This window comes from Zea mays, chromosome 3 (genome assembly GCF_902167145.1).
Source record: "Zea mays cultivar B73 chromosome 3, Zm-B73-REFERENCE-NAM-5.0, whole genome shotgun sequence".
In the NCBI taxonomy this organism is placed as follows: Eukaryota; Viridiplantae; Streptophyta; class Magnoliopsida; order Poales; family Poaceae; genus Zea; species Zea mays.
The window spans coordinates 206383300-206389299 of NC_050098.1; the positions used below are offsets into that span (position 1 = coordinate 206383300).

A 6000-nucleotide genomic window follows, 5' to 3' on the forward strand; every position below is an offset into this window, starting at 1 on the left:
CAAACAGCGATATCTTTTAAAATATAATTCTAAATCAAGCACATAAGTACTTATTGGAAAGATAAGACAAAGCCCTACATCATTATCATACTGGTTAACACTAATTACCCACGAAAAATTCCCAGAAACTGCTAATACTACTGCTGTTCACCCACCTGAAAATCTGTTTTTTGGACAGCAACATAACCGGATTCAAACAACGATATCTCCTAAATTATAACTCCAAATCGAGCGCATAAGTACTCGTTGGAAAGGTATGACAAAGCTCTACATGATTCTCCCACTGATCCCTACTAATTGCCCACGAAAAATTCCCAGAAATCTATAGAATTACTGCTGTTCGTCCACCCACTAAATTTCTGGACAACACCTCTACCAAATCGCATAGGTAAACATGTAACCAATTGGATTGCAGCACAAATACAACAAAATGATCATGAAAATCACCTTGGGTTCCTCCTTTCCTCCTTCTTTTCTTCCTTCTTCCTCCCTCCAAACTCCCATGGAAGACTCGCACCCACACGACGGACACCAAGTGGGGAGGCTCCACCTTGGAGAGGAAGAGGTGGGGAGGGGGGCTAGGGTTGAGGGATGGCGCTGCAATCACTTGGGGAAGAAGAAGAGGGATTGGGGCGGCTGCAAGAGTGGAAGAGAGAGGGGAGGGGCGGCCAAAGGGGTGGGGGAGTGAGAGGGAGGGGCGGCTAGGGTTTAGGGGGGAAACTAATGGGCTCCCCACCGCCGGATCAAGATCCACGGCCCAAACTCGCTCTCACGTCTGCTCCCGACCCCAACGCACAAATCCAACAAGTATTCTACTGTTTTATTGGTGAATGCTTCCTAAAAAACTCAAACCCCAACTACACAGATCACGAAAGAAAAGGAAAAAAAATACATTTAACTTCTTTTCAGAAAATTGGGTATCACAATTTGCCGGTACTCCGCTTCGTTCTCCACTTTGGTATAATCTTCACTCATATTTTTGTTTGCCAAAGAGGGAGAAAGTTTGAATAATGGCTTATATCTCACTCACAAGTATCCGTTTTTGGCGATTCATGCCAAAGGGGGAGAAAGTATGAGCCCAAAGCAAAAGGACTGCACCACCACCTAATTTAAAAATGAAGTTTTCAATTTGATATCTTATTGTGTTCAAAAGGGGGAGAAAGTAGTATCTTCAAAAATTGCAAAACCCTCTTGAACACTAAGAGGAGAATTTTATTTAGGGGAGTTTTGTGTTAGTCAAAGGAAAAGCATTTGAGACAGGGGGAGAAAATTTCAAATCTTAAAAATGCTTTCTTCAATCTTATTCTTATACTTTTGATTATTTGCAAAATAATTTTGAAAAGAATTTTACAAAGGATTTGCAAAAACCAAAACCTGTGGTGCAAATGTGGTCCAAAATTTCAATAAAGAAGAAAACCATCCATGCACATCTATTGAGATAAGTATATTGGTTTCAACTCCAAGCAACCTTTGCACTTACATTATGCAAACTAGTTCAAACTGCACTTTTATATATGCTTTGGTTTGTGTTGGCATCAATCACCAAAAAGGGGGAGATTGAAAGGGAAATAGGGTCAAACCTTTTCCAATAAGAATTTTGGTGGTTGAATTGCCCAACACAAATTATTGGACTAACTAGTTTGCTCTAGAAAATATGTTCTACAGGTGCCAAAGGTTCACAACAAACCAATACAAATCAAAAGAAAGGGTTCAAACAAAGGGAGCAAAAGACAACCGAAGTGTGCCCTGGTCTGGCGCATCGGACTGTCCGGTGCACCACCGGACAGTGTCCGGTGCACCAGGGAACCCAACCTCGAACTGCTCACCTTCAGGAATTCTGGGAGCCGCTCCGCTATAATTCACCGGACTGTCCGGTGTAGCACCGGACTGTCCGGTGTGCCAGTGGAGCAACGGCTACTTCGCACCAACGGTCATCTGCAAAACGCATTCAATGCGCTACAGTGCGCGACAGAGTCAGAGCAGCGCCAGAAGGCGCACCGGACAGTGCACAGTGACTGTCCGGTGCACCACCGGACTGTCTGGTGACCCAGAAGCTCCAACAGTCGAACCCTAACGGTCGCGTGACGTGGCTGGCGCACCGGACAGTGTCCGGTGGTGCACCGGACTGTCCGGTGCGCCCGTCGACAGCAGCCTCCACCAATGGCTACTTTGGTGGTTGGGGCTATAAATACCCCCAACCACCCACCATTCATTGCATCCAAGTTTTCAGACTTCCTACACCTTACAAGAGCTATAGCATTCAATTCAAGACACACCAAAGAGATCAAATCCTCTCCCAAGTCCAAAGATCATTCCCAATCAAATAGTGACTTGTGTTCATTTGAGCTCTTGCGCTTGGATTGCTTCTTTTCTTTCTTATTCTTTCTTGTGATCAACTCAATTGTAACCAAGGCAAGAGACACCAATTGTGTGGTGGTCCTTGTGGGGACTTAGTGTCCCGTTTGATTGAGAAGAGAAGCTCACTCGGTTTAAGTGACCGTTTAAGAGAGGGAAAGGGTTGAAAGAGACCCGGTCTTTGTGACCACCTCAACGGGGAGTAGGTTTGCAAGAAACGAACCTCGATAAAACAAATCACCGAGTCACACTCTTTATTTGCTTGTGATTTGTTTTTGCCCTCTCTCTCGGACTCGATTTTAATTCTAACGCTAACCTCGGCTTGTAGTTGTGCTTAAGTTTATAAATTTCAGATTCGCCCTATTCACCCCCCTCTAGGCGACTTTCAACTATACTATGAAATGCATTGAAGTGTTCAGAAACACATGAACCAATGAACACCTAGTCCTTTGCCAACTTAATAAGGTGTATAAGTAAATTCATCATCCTTAGCCTCTACTGTACTATGAAATGCGTTGATGCGTTCAGAAACAAAATTTTGCTTCTTCATTTGGAAAGTCCTAGTACATAGATTTGTAACAATTTTAAACAAATGACATATGACCATTGCACAAGTTGTGTTTGGTTCCTTCTTAAACATTTTAAAAAAGCATATGCTAAAGGCAATTTGTTTCTAAGCATTCCACAAATACTATGGTCATGTACTACATTGTAAGCATGATACACCATGTTTTAAAAAAACAGGAATCATTGCCAAAACTCAATTTTGAATTATGATCTATGCCAAAACCATGCGCACCCTCCCCTTTTAGATGGCCTTAGCCCTTAGCTATTACTTATTATTTCAACAATGAGACAAACACAACTGTTGCTATTTTACCCAGATGTAGTTATATTGTCAAATTGAGCCCATCGCCTTTCCGTCGGATAGAAAAGATTTTTTCTTTAGTTTAGTTTCAGATAGAAATGCATTTTACTTTGATTTAGTTTCACATAAGAGTTAATCATTGTAGCATTCAAAGGTGACACGCAGTGGAATAGAAAGGCGAATAAATCTTTGTTGGTACCCGGTACTCAGAACGTCAGCAACATGGCGCATTCAGACCACCGTCATCCGAGGATGGGGACGCCTCATGACAGCAGTTCTCCTATAGGTGCCTTAGTGGAGCTAACCTCGTCGACCTTGTCATTGGCAAACAAAACAGGCTTGTTCGTGACAACGATGGTGTAGAAGGCGGGTGTGGGCCCTTCGGAGAGCCGAGGTCAGGCACGATCGCACTGTCGCAATGCCAACCCAAAGCAAAAACATTAGAGAAAGCAAGATAGCGCGTGAGATACAAGAGTGAGGGCTGGCTAGGATGTACCTTGAGTTGGGATGTGGTGGTGGAGGCTAGAGTGAAAGGGTAGTGGAAGAAGATGCGCCAAGGCGGAGGTGGGATGAAACCGCGGGCTCACGAACAGCGTCGCGAGCTCCGACCATGAGATCCGCCCGTCACCGTTTACATCAAACTCGCGGAACACGTGTGTCATCTCCTCGTCCGCCGTGGCCGTCGAGGCCCGCGCCATGGACCCATTGCGGTCACCCACGACCATCGCCTGGTGCTGCGTTTGTGGTGGTTGGCACTTGAGCGGCAGCAAAAGAGGGACGCCACATGGCTAATGCCGACGTCGATCCGCAGGCGGTGCTTGAGCATGACGACGGCGGGCGAGGGGGCACTGTGGTGCGTGGAGGCGTCGGGGGCCGGGGCTAGTGCCGGTAGGCTTCGTGTGAGTCGAGCGAGAGGAGGAGAGATAGGGGTGGTTGGGGATGTGTCGAGGACCATAATTAGGGGTACCCCCAAGACTCCTAATCTCAGCTGGTAAACCCCATCAGCACAAAGCTGCGAAGGCCTGATGGGCGCGATTCAGGCCAAGGCTCCGCTCAAAGGACACGATCCCGCCTCGCCCGAGCCCGACCTCGGGCAAAGACAGCCGACCCCGGAAGATTCACGCCTCTCCCAAGGATCCCCTCAAGCAATGGACGCACCGTCGACTCACCCGAGGCACAGCTCGGGTAGGCTTCGCGGAGAAGCAACCTTGGCCAAATCGCCACACCAACCGACCATATCGCAGGAGCATTTAATGCAAGGATCGCCTGACATCTTATCCTGACGCGCGCTCTAGTCGACAAGGCCGAAGTGACCGCAGTCACTTCGCCGCTCCATTGACCGACCTGACAGGAATACAGCGCCGCCTGCCCTGCTCCGACTGCCATGCCACTCGCCAGAGTGAGGTCGACAGCGGCTAAGTCCAGCCTCGGGCGACATAGGAAGCTCCGCCTCGCCCGACCCCAGGGTTCGGCCCCCATCTCGGCCTCGGAAGATGGACTTCGCCTCGCCCGACCCCAGGGCTCGGACTCAACCATGACTTAGAAGACGACGAACTCCGCCTCGCCCGACCCCAGGGCTCGGACTCAGCCTTGGCTCCGGAAGACGATGGACTCCGCCTCGCCCGACCCCAGGGCTCGGACTCAGCCTCGGCTCTGGAAGACGATGGACTCCGCCTCGCCCGACCCCAGGGCTCGGACTCAACCTCGACCTCGGAGGAATCGCCACCTCGCCCAAACTCGGGTCCGGACCGGCCACATCGCCAGGGGGGCCACCATTACCCTGCCCCTAGCTAGCTCAGGCTACGGGGAACAAGACCGGTGTCCCATCTGGCTCGCCCCAGTAAACAAGTAATGATGACACCCCGCATGCTCCATGACGATGGCAGCTCCCAGCCCCTTACGTCAGCAAGGAGACGTCAAGGATCCGACAGCCCCAACAGCTGTACTTCCGCAGGGCTCCAGCTCTCCTCCGACGGCCACGACATCACATGAACAGGGCAGCAACACCTCTCCGACAGCCACGACGGCATGTACATAGGGCACTAGCTCCTCTCTGCTAGACACGTTAGCACATTGCTACAGCCCCCATTGTACACCTGGGCCCTCTCCTTACGTCTATAAAAGGAAGGTCTAGGGCTCTTGTATGGAAGGTTGGTCGCGCGGGAGAACGGGCCGACGCATAAGGCTCTCGCTCTCTCTCTCTCCCACGCGAACGCTTGTAACCCCCTACTGCAAGCGCATCCATCCGCCCTGGGCGCAGGACAACACGAAGGCCACGGTTTCCCCTTACTGTTCTCCCCCCTTTGTGTCATGTCTCGCGTCGACCCATCTGGGCTGGGACATGCAGCGACAATTTACTCGTCGGTCCAGGGATCCCCCGGGGTCGAAACGCCGACAGTTGGCACGCCAGGTAGGGGCCTGCTGCGTGTTGACGAACAGCTTCCCGTCAAGCTCCAGATGGGTAGTCTCCAGCAACCTTTCCAACCCAGGACGATGCTCCGTTTCGGGAGTCTTAAGTTCATGTCCCTCGACTGCAGCTACGGCATGATACTCCTTCCTCCACCGCGCGACAGTGACAATGGCGGCCGTCAGCCCGCCCGCCGGCGGCGGAATCAACGACGTCTTCGCCACATGGCGGAAGAAAAACATCCGGGTTTGTCCCGTCACCTCCCCCACCGATGGAGGAGGAGGCGTGGCAACCATGGCCAAGCAGGAGGCGGCACCTCGTCGGCTGTCAAGCAAGTCGACGACACCAGCGCCCCAGCGGGGGACACGTC

At 50.6% G+C, this 6000-nt stretch overlaps 1 pseudogene; it reads right to left on the reverse strand.

The window, feature by feature from the left end:
• LOC103652499 (uncharacterized) overlaps positions 1-3948 on the reverse strand; it is a 44877-nt pseudogene extending 40929 nt beyond the window's left edge.
• Positions 3949-6000: the final 2052 nt, after the last annotated feature.